This window comes from Lactuca serriola, chromosome 5 (genome assembly GCF_051521515.1).
Source record: "Lactuca serriola cultivar US96UC23 chromosome 5, Lser_US96UC23_V15, whole genome shotgun sequence".
In the NCBI taxonomy this organism is placed as follows: domain Eukaryota; kingdom Viridiplantae; phylum Streptophyta; class Magnoliopsida; order Asterales; family Asteraceae; genus Lactuca; species Lactuca serriola.
This window is the reverse complement of record NC_136412.1, coordinates 266,258,356-266,273,531: the sequence shown is the minus strand read 5'-3', so window position 1 is coordinate 266,273,531 and position 15,176 is coordinate 266,258,356.

The following is a 15,176-nucleotide window of genomic DNA, read 5'->3' as shown; positions in this document are numbered from 1 at the left end:
ATCCCAACTTTACCCTTTAAACCCTCAACAATAAAATCCATTACAAGTTAGGTACAAAATTTACCCATTACACCCCTGTTTCCATAACTCCTCTCAAATTAAATCCATAGTTTACCAAACAGCCCCTTAGCCTCCAAAATCTCCTCAAATGAAGTCCCATAAATTACCATTTAGTCCCTGAATTCAATAATACTTAGAAATTAAGTCCGGATTTTACACTTTTCACCCCTGATCTCTAAAATTATGATAATTGGTTCCTCGAGACCAACACCTTGCTATATAATTTAGTGATTTTAGGGCTACAACTTGACAATTTATTTATTTAACAAATGGGGTGTTATAATACATTGCTCACTTCGAGGTTCAAGCTTGTCGTGAGTCTCTCATCTTACAAAAGGCTCGCAACCCCAAACCTTGATATGTGCCAACAAGGGAGCTTTCCCTATCCAAATCTTGTGAGGTGTTTTGGCAACCTTCTTAGTCGGGACTAGATTAAGGATATGGGCGGCAATCTCTAAGGCATACCCCCATAATGAGATAGGTAACGAAGCTCGACTCCTCATGGAACGAACCATGTCCAACAAGGCTCAATTGTGCCTCTCAGCCACACCATTCAACTACGGTGTCCTAGGTGGTGTCAATTGTGAAACAATTATGCATTCCTTGAGGTAGTCGTGAAATTCAATCCTAAGGTACTCACCTCCTCGATCGGATCAGAGCATCTTAATTTTCCTACCCAACTGATTCTCCACTTCTTGCTTAAACTCTTTGAACTTCTCAAAGGTTTTGGACTTGTGCTTGATTAAGTAGATATACCCATATATACTATAATCATCGGTGAAAGTCACATAGAAGTGGTTCACATCCCTTGTGGTGGATCTAAAGGGCCCACATACATCAGTATGTATGAGATCAAATAAACCATCACCCCTTTCACAGGTACCAGTGAAGGGTGACTTGGTCATCTTTCCAAATAAACAAGACTCGCAAGTGTCATTGTCCCTAAGGCCTAATGACTCCAACACTCCATCCTTTTGGAGTTGGGCTATGCGCTTCTTGTTGAAATGTCAAAGACAACAATGCCACTAGCATGCTTTGTCCAAACCAATAGAAGAATCAATATGCAACACATCATTTCCTATGTTGTCTACAACCATCATAGTTTCATATATTCCATTACAAGGCAATGCTTCAAAATAGAATGTACCATTAAAGAAAGCATTAACAGACCCAATTTCATTATTAAACGAAAATCTAAAACCTTTTTTATACAAACCATGAAAAGAAATAATGTTTCGTGTTATTTCTGACGAGTAGCAACAATTATTCAAATCTAAACGTAACCCACTACCAATCACTAAAGAGTAAACTCCAATCTTGGTGACAAGCAACACTTTCCTATTCCCCATGATCAAGTTTATCTTCCCATGCTCCACATCCCTACTTTTTCTTAGACCCTATATATCAGAACAAATGTGAAAACCACATCCTATATCGAGGACCCAAGACATAACATGTGATGAGTTATTAGATCGAATAGCATAAATACCTGCGAAGGTGGGCTTTATCTTCCCATCCTTGATATGTTGTAGATACTTTGGGTAGGTTCGTTTCCAATTCCCTTTCTCATGGTAGTAGAAGCACTCTGCATCCTTTGGGTTGGAAGAGGGAGCAACATGACCATCTTTGGTTCCACTAGAAGAGGTACCATCATGGGACTTTCCCTTGTGGCTCTTAGAAGGAGCCTTTCTCTTCTTTCCTTTTCCTTGCCCAATAGCCAAGACAGGGTTAACAGTAGTAGGAGTAGATGCAATAGATTTCAATTTTAGACTACTCTCAGCAGTCCTTAGCAGGCCTTGAAGCTTTCTTAGATTAACCTCCACCTTGTTCATATGATAAGTCATACGAAACTTATCATAACAGGAAGGCAAGGAGTGTAGAATGATATCTATGGGCAACTCCTCATCGAAGTTGACATTCAACTTCAACAAGCGGTCCACATATCTTTGCATTTTCTGCAAGTGGGCAGCGATGGACTCTCAATCCTTCATTTTGGTAGTGATCATCTCAGCGATGATCCCGTACCTTTCCTACCTAGCACTTTGATGGTACCTTTCCATCAAATCTTGGTGCATCTCGTATGGGTAGTAGTCCTCGTAGGAATTTTGGAGTCCAGCAGTCATTGTTGTGAACATGATGCAATGAACCTTCGTAGCATCTCTCTCATGAGTCTCGTACGCAAAAATTTCCTCGGGAGTAGCAATGTTGTGGTCAATCTCCTTCAGCTCCTTGTCGAGAACATACTCTTTATCCTAGCAGCGGGTGACCATGCGAATGTTGCGAATCCAATCGTTAAAGTTTGACCCATCAAACATCACCCTCCCACACAAGTTCATGAGCGAAAATGAGCCAGAAGGAGTTGAGCTAGAAGCGTTGTTAATTGGAGACGTAGACACCTGAAAAAGAAAAGTGACAAAGTTTAGATTAAATAAGAATCCCCACTTTAACATCCAAATGAGAAATTAGGGCTAGGACCCAACACAATTATTAACAATTCAGAAGAGGGATGTCGTAACCTAATTGCAAATAATTTAAAGTAGGTAAATGACGATTTACCAATTTTCACCATGAAAAACGAAAAAGACAATTAAGTTTTAAATGAATTGAAATTCCTAGATTCTTTTGAGATTCATTGAAATTTTCAATGGCATGTTTAAATCTCGATATGTCCTTCGAGTTTGTGACTGGGATACCGAGGATCACAAACAAGGTGTGCATAACCATGCAAATGTACTTGGTACTCTCGATGTCATTTACCACCTAATCAATGTGCCAGTTAGCCACATACGCTCCATTGATCTATGATAAACATGGTGCTACCCTTTGCCACCCTTGTTAGTCCCAAATTAGTGTGCCGATTATCCACACACACTCCACTAACGACTTGGCAAGTTGCAAAGTGTAATTTCATGGAATAACATCATTTTCACAATTTTCTTAAAGTAACTAAGATTGGGAATTTATAAAAACATTTAGTTACTTTATAGATCATTATACTTATTAATGAGAAATTAGTTGCCATATCCTACCTGTTCGGTTAACGACCCTCCACTAGTCAAGAGTGTGGTGGGTAAGAGTGGATACCTAATAACGATCATTTTATAGGCCACTTCCTTAAACACTCCTTATAGACCAGCTTCTTGAATGAGATCTACTAACGGTAAGACTAGCTTATCTTATACATACATATATATAATTATATATATATATATATATATATATATATATATAATTATTAATCTTATAATATTATAATAGTATAAGAGTTGAATTTTAAACTTGTAAAATTCTAGGGTTTAGAATTTAAATATTTCAAAATTAAAACTATTAATCAAAATTTTAAATTCCAAAACTTGAGGGCAAGTTTTGAAACTTTTCAAAACCCTCGAGATCAAATTTCAAATAATTTAATTAATCAAATAATTTGTGATTATCTAAATTTGACTTAATTCATTTATGGCAAGACAATTCATATTAAATAATACAAATAATTTATTTTATCATATAAACAAGTAATTATCTTATTATTGAACAATTATATTCTAATTGGATGAGGATAATCAATACCATATTGAAAAAAATCGAAATTTATCAATTCAACATTTATGGTAATTATCCCAACCCAATTCTAGTCAAAATCCCGAAAAATCTACTAACAGACGAGCCGTCTCGTCAAGTCACATACTGGACTCGTCGAGTAGCCCCGACTCGTCAAGTTCATCAGGCAAAAGCAGTTTTTTTTCGACTTTTTCAGCTTTGAACAATTTAGCTATGCGTCAAATACAATAGAAAAACGACCTAGGCTCTGATACCAATGATGATTTTTGAGAAAAACATCAATCCTATGGTGCACATGCAAACCCTTAAACTGTGGATCTAGGTTTTTCTAGTTGTACATGCAATAATCATCCAAAGCTTGTAAACCCTAAATCTATCATATAGAAATCCAAATTAACATAATGAAACAAGTAAGAATGTTACCTTTCAATTGTAGCTTGAAGATCCTTGCCTTTGAGAGCTTAGTATCACAAATGTAATACCTCTAATCGATTAAAAACACCAAAATCAATTGGAGAATGTTAGAGAGAGAGGGAGGAGGGGGCTCAAAATTGGCTGGTGATCCTTCTAGGGTTCAAGTGGCCAGTTTTGGGATGTCAAGGGGCCCTTATATAGCTGAAGAATTTGTTCGGGTGCAAAGTCACTCTTGGATGTAGTGTTTTAGGCTTACCCTCTTGTATATGTTAATGGGTTGAGTCTTTCCTATAAATAGAAAGTGAGTGACTCCCATTATGTAAGGAACCATTTGTAGTGTTAGACTAGAGAGAGAAACTTTGTACAAACCCATTATGTATATTCTTTCTAGATCTAATATTAGCTTACATAGATTTATTTACTCCTTGTGTTCTTGAGTTTAGATGATGATTCACTAGATCTTTCTTATTCTGCACATGCCATCATAATCAACATCACTATAATTGGTATCAGAGCAGGTGTTCTTGATTTGATCAAGAATTGATCCTTGATGGCAATCTTGATTTGGTGATTCTTCATGTTCTTATTGATCTTCATGTTTTAAGAGTGTTTTGTGTTCTAGAAATCGAATTTTTCCTTGATTTAATTCATAATTCGATTTTCTCTCTCTAGAATACTTGTCTGTATCACTTTCTCTCACTAGAAGTTGGTTCATATTCACTTTCTCTCTCTAGAAATCTTCAAGTTTTTGTAATCATGGTGAATTTGCCTTGCAATTATTGGATTGTGATCGTTGAAGATATCAAATACAAAGTCAATAAAGATCAATATTATGGGTTTCTTATGGATGATTGAAGGATGATCATGGAAGCTTGATATTTCAACCACTTTGTGAGATCAAATGGTTGGTTAATATTACATGGTCCATATCAACACGTAGTAGTAAGAAGATTGGAGAAGAAAAATATTTGTTCAAAAAGAAATATGTTTCTCTTATTGAAGGCCCAAATGATCTTCGTGCTCTTACGTTTGTTGAAGTTTTTGACAACGGAGTTCAATGTGATGTTCTTGGTGCTCAAGAAAAAGGAGTTCAAGTTGATGTTCATGATGAAAATGTTTTTTGCTCGATTGGAGTTCAAACCGATGATAATTTGTGTTCTTGTGATTTGTTTGAAGGAATGATTCCTTATCGGAAGTCGGTGATCCAAGAAATTTACAAGTATCAAACTCCAAAAGATTTGATTCAAACTCAACAAGTTGTGGAAAGTGGGTTTGTTCATGAAATCAAGTCTTCAAGATGCAAAATGATGAGAAAGAAAAAGAAGAAGAAGATTAATCGGAAGAACAAGCGGGTTTATTCACAAAAATCATCAAATGTTGTGAAGCCGAAATCCGTGAAGCAAATTTGGGTTCCAAAGCAACAATCTCCAAAGGTTGCATTGAATTTGATGTCAAAACCCAAATGTGTTGGTGGTTCTTTTGAAGATGTTCTTGGATCGTTGAAGAACACAAAGAACGAGTTGTATATATCGCATAATGGGTGGTACAATGTTCAAATTGGAGATTTTCTTGTTCCAATAAAAGAGCCAAGATCTTCCAAATTTGATTCGTTCGTTGAAAATGGATCTCAATTCGTCAAAAAGGTATCTCAAATTCTCAAATGGATTCCAAAACGTCCAAGATTTTGATTCATACTTTGTGTTTTTCATTTTTGATCGATTTACCTCATTGGATCAAAACCGTTCCAAACCCCATTGATTGATCCAATTATTTTTGTTTAGATCAAACATCAAAACCAAAATTATTTTCTCAAAAACTAATTTCATTGTTCATGTAAATCAGCCTAATTTCAATTCATACATTTTTCGTTACTGTTCATTTGGAGCCCATCGTATGTGACGTACCGTTCATATCCAAAATTGATCCCAAAATTTTGAGCTCGTGGATCAATATTTTAACAAAACAAGCCCAAAGAGTCATTGAATCAGCTATGAGGCGTGTTTACTTCATTGTTCATTCATTCATAATCATACGCATAAAGTGCTTGTATGTTTCACTATTCTTGACTCGTCTTCGTTTTCATCCCTCATTCTTAACATTTGATGTGTTTTGATTGTTAAATTGGTCTTGTGAATCGATTTTATATAGTTTGTTCAAACATAAAATCGATTATGATCAAGTTAAGAAGTCGACAAATTGGTTCTATGATCTTAAAAGAATTTTGATTGATTGTTGAAGTACTCTCAAGAACAGTTGAAGATCAATGAAGAACATATTGATTATTGATGAATCAATGGGTTTGATCTGAAATTGTTTAGAAAAGTTTCGATTTGTTGTTTGTCATCAAATGACCGGAAAGTCAAACTTAGGATTCTGATGAATTGGGAATAAATTGGCTTTGATTGTCTCAACATTGTGTGATCGAGAGTCAAAGGGTCTTATCTAAGTCGTTGATATCAGGGTCAGTGCTTTGCTATCGATGTTCGAAGGCTGATTTGAAATCATTTTGCGATTCGATTGATTATTTGGAATTCGAATGCTTGAGAAATCTGGAAATCGAATGAATTGATTATTTGATTTTGAAGTCAAAGAACGTTTGGTAACGAATTGGCAATTTCGAGCATAGGTTCCACAGTCGAAATCAATTTGGGTTTATGATCGACTAGGAATATTGATATTGACTGGGAAGGAAGACTTATAAGTTGTTGATTCACATTTGATAATCGAAGGTTTGGGTAGTTAATTGAGAACAAAAGCTGTTTGTTTGGAGTTCGATTCATGTTTTGCAATTTCTATTTGGAATCAAATTCAGATGGTCATAGACGAACAGTTGAAGGACTTTGATTTTTGATTTCGAATGGTTGGAGTCGATTACTCATGGTCGATAGATGGGTTTAAGGTGAATGGATTTTGGAGTCGACTGATTTTGAAAGTTCAATTTTCGAAGCCTGGATGTGTTGATCAACATTAAAAGCTTTAGTTGGGTCGATTGATGAACAAATTGTCGACGCGAAGTCAAGAAGGAATGAAATCGATTAATTTTCAAATTCAGGTATCGGTGTGCTGGGTTGCTCAAAGAACGAACATGCTCAATTTTGGGGAATCAATGAGGTTTACAAAAGTTTGGTTGAAAGGAACGAAGTGGTTACTGTTCATAAGTAAGGCTTCGTATGCCTTGGTGTTTGTTAAATTGACAGTGAAAGATTTCGTACGAAGGGGAGAGAGAAATATTTCGTACGAAGGGTGGTGATGATTTCGTACGAAGTGAACAATGGCTGGAGAAAAAGAAATTGTTCAATTGGGTTATGTAGATGAAGTTTCGTACGAATTATGAAGTTTCGTACGAATTGAAGAAGAAGACAAATTTTTGAAAATGGTCCTTAAACTTTTGACACCTTTTTACAAAATTTCGTACGAATTGGCACAATGCTTCGTATGAATTGAAGAAGAAAAGCAAAAGTTTCGAAAACAGCCCCTAACCTTTCGAATGTTTGCCAACTTTGACATTTTAGGGTACTCTTCGTATGTTTGGGGAACAAAAGGCATAACTTTTGAAAATAGTCCCTGAGGTTTCGAATGCTTGACAGTTCATACCCAAATTCGAAAAAGGACTGTTTTTGCTGAGAATTTGAAGAAAATGCATTTCAAGCCCCTGCAGTTTGTGAGAATTTACGCTTTATGCCCAGTTTCGCAAATGGGATATAGTTTCGCATATTAGGCTATTTTTGGCGCAACGGGTCCCTGCATAATTCTGTTATTGACAGTTTTACCCGGATTTTGAAAAATCTTGCAACTTTCACCCAAAAAGTCAAAATTTTTCATAAATTGGAAATATTTTGTGGCTTTTTCGTGATTGTTTTTCCATGAAAGATTTTTGGTGTTTCATTTTTGGTACACATCAAGGGGGAGTATCGTGAAGATTATTCCTCGGGCGCTTCTCACCCTTAATGAGTTTTATAATCATTTATTGATTATAAAAAGGGGGAGAATGATGGGTATTCGAAGCGGGTTTGTCGGATATTTATTTGCATATTTGAAGACCGGTGTTACTTCGAGGGGGAGTTTGGTCTTGATCGCGCTAGCTCGTTGGAGACTGAATTCGGGACATCCAATCCTAACTTTGAGGGGGAGAATGTTAGGGTACAAAGTCACTCTTGGATGTAGTGCTTTAGGATTACCCTCTTGTATGTGTAAATGGGTTGAGTCTTTCCTATAAATAGGAAGTGAGTGACTCCCATTATGTAAGGAACCATTTGGAGTGCTAGACTAGAGAGAGAAACTTTGTAAAAACTCATTTTGTATATTCTTTCTAGATCTAATATGAGCTTCCACATATTTATTTACTCCTTGTGTTCTTGAGTTTACATGATGATTCACTAGATCTTTCTTATTCCACACATGCCATCATAATCAACATCACTACATAATTAGGGTTTCGGTCAAATACCTAATCTGGTTGCTTAAGCCCTAAGCAGCCCATAGGAATCTTCAAGAACAACTAGCCTTGAACGAAATCCTTATGGGCTTCCATAAGATTTCGTCCACCCCTTTCCTAAGTGTTCCTCATCCCATATTGCAATTATCTTATAATTACATTATCAGTCGCCTTAATTCAATTAACCTCTTTTGACTACAAAATTAATTCTATATTAATTCTTGACCAATATTAATTAAATAATATGATTTCTATTTTAATATATTATTCTCATAATATATTAATAAATCACATTTATCATCTTTCTCCATTATTCATCCAGTCAAGTTGCTTTGGTAAAGGCAACCCAAAAGGAACATGCTATAATCGGGTCAAGTACATATCAATTATAGTTATGAGCTTAGACACCTAATCCAACACTGTTGTTTTGCTAAGGAGGTTTTCAGATGGATTTTCAGGTGGTGTGACATCCCTCTTGATAATTTCTATACGGTCCCGGAGTCTTTGAATTTTACAGCTAAATGTAGGAATTATCCCAAGAAAAAGGAAGATTTTTATTTCCATCTTGTACGGAGGTCTTTGGAGTATTTGGAAATGCCAAAACGATAAGATATTTAAGAAAATTATTCGTCACCCTCTAAATTTGCTAACAATATCATTACTCTGGTGTTTGGGTGGATTAGACGTAGGGGTAATTTCGAAAACTTTAATCAGGTTAATTGTTGTGGTTCATCGTTTAGTTTACTATAATTTGGGTGTAGGGGTTGAGGTGTCATTTTGGTGTTGTTCCAGTGTTGTTTATTCTTTCATTTTGTTGTTATTGTCGTGTCTTTTGCCTTGTTAGACATTGATTTTTTTCTTTGTAAAATTTTGTCGTTTCAGAAAAAAAAATGTTAACAAATGTAAATTTAATTCAATTTTTATTATCAAAGAAGTATGATAATGAATTATCTATCATTTAAAGTTTTTGAATTTATTTGTTTAAATATGTATAGTGATGGCCCTAAATGATGGTGCAATCGTACACGACCTACAATGAGCCTCCATTCAAATATGAAATATAGAACAACTGTATGATGCTAATATGATTCATGTTGTATTAACAATAAGTATTAGGTTTGTTAAGTATATTACAAATATCAACCATATTTAGATACAAATATAAAGACATTATATGCCATGACACTAAACGTTTAAATGCAACTCAAATTTAAAACTAAAATTTGAGTTTAGGGTCAAATTAAGTATACATCAAGAAAAAAGAATATGAACATTACCTATTTATGTTTCGATGTTTTACAGTCACAGTTTTAATTTTGCGGTAACGACAAGAGTAAGAGAGAATCGCAATCGTACAGACTCCCATTACTACACTTGGCGTTCAATTGTCAATTGAAGTAATTCGAATGGTGAACATATGTAGTTGAACAAATAATGGATTTATGAGTTTATGTTCTAGTTAGTTAAAACATTGTCCAAAATTCATAATTGCATTAAATTAATTACTAATATATATTTTTATATTGTTAACATAGATTTTTTTATATTGAAAAAAGATGCCTCCAACTAAATGTAACACACGGTTTTCAAAACGGATCATTTTAGGGCTTCAAGGAGTCAAAGACATGGTTTTGGGTAAAACCACGATGTGAGAAGAAATCAAATTAAAAATGTTGATTTAATTGAGCTCACGATGTGAGACATATGTGCTTATGACGTGAGATGTGATGCAACCCAAGCCCATGATCTTTTGGGGTCCCCTTTGTATTTAAACCACATAAACTTCATTTTTAGGGTTCCTTAATAGCCTCCTTCGTCCTCAAACACATAAAAGCCCTAACCCTAGTCTCTACATGTGATTTTTGAGCTTTTGATAGTATTTTCATGGCTTGAAGAATAAGGGATCACCTGTGGAGCATAGATCTAGCTTGGAGGCTTCATTTTCATCTTCTAGAAACATCTTTGGACCATTGTGAGTAATCAATATTCATGTTTCCTTGTTGCTATATCTAAGGTTTTATGCATGTTTATCCATGGATAGTTGAGTCAGAGTGTTGGGACTCCATAAAGTTAGCAACTTTATGGGTCCTTAGAGTCTATTGGTGATTATATGTGATGGATATGAAGTTTGGTTGATGTTTGAGGTTTTGACCTCCTTTTCTTCATAAATGCCCTAATTGGAGCTCAATTCTAGCATTGGAATGCAAGACCTTAAAGCATCGATTTTTATGGTCTTTGGGGTGTTATGAAGCCTTCTGGAGAATATGGATTAGTGGCTTAAATGATTAAGATGTTTATGCATCAAAATGTCCTTCAGACCGATCTCACTATGTGAGCATGTTCCTTTCACGTCGTGAGGATCAAGAGTCTTTATTATTTTGTCCTTTAGTGGCTCACGATGTGAGCAATAGATGGTCATGTCGTGAGGGGTAGTTGACAATTAACTTTCGTTGACCGTTGACTTTTTGACTAGTTTGACTTTGGGTCAAACTTGAAGGATTTGGCTTGTTGATTAAGATTCTTCCATGTTTTGGTGCTAGAGGGCTCTTGGGAGCAAGCAGTACAGAAAGGGAAGTGTGTCGCAATGTTTTTGGGTTCTTCATTTCAAGTGAGTTTTCCTCATTGTACTCGTGGGTCGAAGGCACTAATGTCGACCCACTAGTTTTGGTTATCATTTGGAGAGTTGATTATGTATCCTTGTGTATAGGATTTCGATATGTTGTAATGATCTGCTAGATTTATACATATTGTCCTTGTGTGTTAGGATGCAGCAATAGTGGTATGTTGGTTAAAGTACCAGTAGGCTGGTTATCGTCTAGTAGAGTGCCCTAGGGGTTGTATGTAGTCATGTAGGATAGCCTGAGGACTCTTGATCTAGGCTTTCTTGTCTGTTCCTTGTTTGGTTGTAGCTCTAGAGTAGGATCATCTGTTCAGGTGGCTATCTCACCTCTGGTTACTTATGGTTACGCATTCCATGGAGATTAACTGGTAGCGGAGTAGTGTGTTGTGAGAGGTCTAGTAGGTGGTAGTGAGTTGTATGATTGATAATTATATGTATTATGTCCCTACTTGATCCTTGAATGTTATATGTCGACATATTGTGGCGGTTAAGGTTGAGGTGATACTACTTTTTACGGAAGCCAACAAACTCGGGAGCAATCCAGACATAACCTGAGGGTCAGAAGTACAATCTAGACTTATGATGTCGGCTCGAGAGAAATCCATACATGAGTTGAGGTACGGAAGGGCAATCTGGACTTATGATGTGGGCTTAGGTGTAATATAGGGCCGTGAGGGCAATCCAGTCCGAAGAATATGGACCCAATATGCTGATGGGTTTTGGTCCTAAGAATATCCTATGTGCTCATACAAACCCTAATGCTTGGATCTAGGTTTCTCTATTGTACATGCAAGTTATCCAAGACTATAAACCCTAATTCTAGCATTCAAGTAATCATACTAACATAAGAATGGGTTTAAGATATTACCTTGATTGTTATGTAGCAATAACAATCCCAAATCTTCTTGTATTGACTTTAGAAAGCTTAGAGTCACAAATGTCACTCCTCTAGTGGTTCACAAACACCATAAGCAAGAGGATGAAGAGGAGAGAGGATGGAGGCTGCCCAAAAACGTGTGAAACCCTAGAATCAAGCTTAGCCACGTTTTTTGGGTCATAAGGGTCATATATATAGTGAGGCTATTAGGGTTATCTAACAAGGAAACCCTAATTTGGATGCTTAAGCCCTAAGCAACCCATGGATCCCTTTCCTTAAGGCCTTGGACAATTTCCTTATGGGCTTCCCCATAGAATTCGTCCACTCCTTAATACAAGGCAATCCTTGGCCCAAATTGCAATTATCTTATAATTACAATTCTAGTCCCTTAAGTTTAATTAATCTCTTTTAGTCACAAAACTAATTACCAATTAATTATTGACTAATATTAATTAAACAATATGATTTCTCCTTTAATATATTAGTCTCATAATATATTAATAAATCATATTTAATCATTTCTTTCCATAATTCATCCTATCAAGTTGCTTTTGTGAAGGCAACCCAAAAGGACCATGCACCATCGGGTCAAGTACATACCAAAATAGTTATGGACTTAGACACTAATCCAACAGTCTCCCACTTGGATAAGTCTAATAACTATTATGCATATGACTTCAGATCCTGATCTGCAATCATAGCTTTCCAAAGCCGCTGTCAACTCTGATCCTATCAGATACGCGTGTCCTTTAGATAAGGGATCATATATTCCTCCATTCTAGATATCGTATAAGACATGATTTCTAATCATTCTCTTTGTACTGTTTCTCGACTTCGATTTATGATGACTCACTAATTGAACAAATCAAATTAGCCCTAGTGAGCATTTACGTTTGTCGTCACTAAATCATCGAGGGGCCCAAATATATCGCTTTTATCCTACTTTGGATAAAAGGAACGGATAAACTTTGATACAATGCTTGCTTGCACTCACTCACCGAATTACACACAATAATATGTTTTATGACACCAAGTTACTGGTGCGTTTACATATTGTCAATATGCAACCGACTCGCAAGATACAACTCACACATCTCGGTTTCAAGAATATAAGATGTTATCGTCTCACCAATCACTCGTGATACAATTCATGGAGTGATCCAAGTGAGCGTGGGTTTAATCCAATGCTCAAATTCATATTCATAAGCACTCATGAACGTTGCAGCAAACATTTGCTTATGTCTAATGCTCTTTAGACAATCCACACACCAATTCATGACAGTCTTCATTCATACCTACTTCCAACATCTGAACGACTGTGGCCCGTTCGAATAATTTGACCGTTCTAAACCAATTAAATTATTCAGGAAGTCAAAACATGCAAAGTGAAACACAAGGATAATACTAATCCTATATGGCCTCAAACCTTTGAGCATAAATAAAACACCTTTTATTTATCACCATATTGATTACTCATTATTTGTCGTTTCGGGTAATCAACTTCTTACTTGAATTATTACACTTGTCCCATGCTCCTAGCATGCACACAATGTTTACCTATGGTTCTTACTTTGTGAAATAGATCACAGTGAACACATTTCCAATCATTCTCATTTCACAACTCCTAATCCTTTTTCATAAGTGAAAGAATATCAAATTCTTGCCACTTATAGAATATGCTAGATTCTAACATTTTATGCAATGATCCTTTCATAATATCACTGCACCAAAGTCACAAAGTCACAAAGACTATTTCCAATTATATTACAAAGTTCTCTATCGGATATTGTTACAATACAATTCCTTAGATATGATGTCTCTCACTCAAAGTACTTTCCTTTGACCATCCTTTTGCATAAAAGTTTCTAATCTAGTCATAGATTTTCAATATTCAATTCCCAATATGGACACGTTTCCATATTTTCCATATGACAACTCATTCTTAATAGAATCTTATCTATTCATAATAATGTCGATATGGTCCATCCAATATGGAAACATTTCCATATTTTCCAATACTATACTTCCAACTACTCAAAACTGATTCTTGTCCTTTTTCCCTCTAAATGCGCTAGACATTTGGAAAATTTTAGAATGGTCAAATATTATAGCCTATGCAATCGATCCTATACCCGAAGCGTATGGGACACGATGCATAATGTCTTACATAAAGATGTGATACTTTATCAATCTTTTGCCATAATGTTTTATTTGCTATGTTCTCAAAATTCGAATTGTGAAGAGGAATGCCGTAATCATAATCGAAATTTTAAGAACACACTATGTTTCCTTGACTAAATTATTAACATTCCACAATCTAAGCCTTTAGATTTGAAATGAAGCATAATATTCTCTCCCTTAATTATAGCAAAACAACTTTACAACCCTTACGACTTTGCAAGGTATAACTCTTGTTTTCTATAATTAATATTGCCAACTTGCAATACGTGCCTTAATAATCATACAATCATAACATTTATGCTCCCACTATCATGATGATTATTATAAAACATAACACTTATGCTCCCACTAGCTTTGACATGCATTCAGAAACAACCTAACTTTCAGAAAAACAATACTTATTGAATTTCTTAAGTTCATGTTTCCAATACCTAATGCTTTGATAATCTTTTATCAAGGCTTCTTGAACTTATACACCTTTGCCTTAGATAGTTCATATGTGTGTCTAAACAATTGCCAAACCTCACAATTCAAATTATGGAAAGGGATACCGTAACCATAATTGAATTCGAGAATGCAATTTTACAATCACTATCTTCTTAAAATCTTTCTTAGTGAAAGCATTTCCTCACAATCATTTTCATGAAGGAGGAAATCTTATGACACTTAGATTTAAACGGTGTATTTGTTCCTATCCATGTGAATTTGTCAAAACCAAAGTTTACGACAAATTCAAACTCATATGGATCGAACTTTCTTAATCTCGATTTCTTGCCTTATGGTAGCACAGCTGCCCACCATGTCTTCCAAGTAGTTAAGCAGCTCACCTTTTCTTATCAATGTACTTTCCATTAATCAAGGTCCTTACCTTTTATGCATTCAAATGAGAACTTATAGGACTCACATGCATAATTAACTCGATTGGATTGGCACAGAAACAAAATAATGTCAACACGATAGGTTGTAAACCTCAACTCGTGTGCTAGTGATGATCGATAAGGTTTATTTGATTTGTTCTTGAGCCTTTTCAA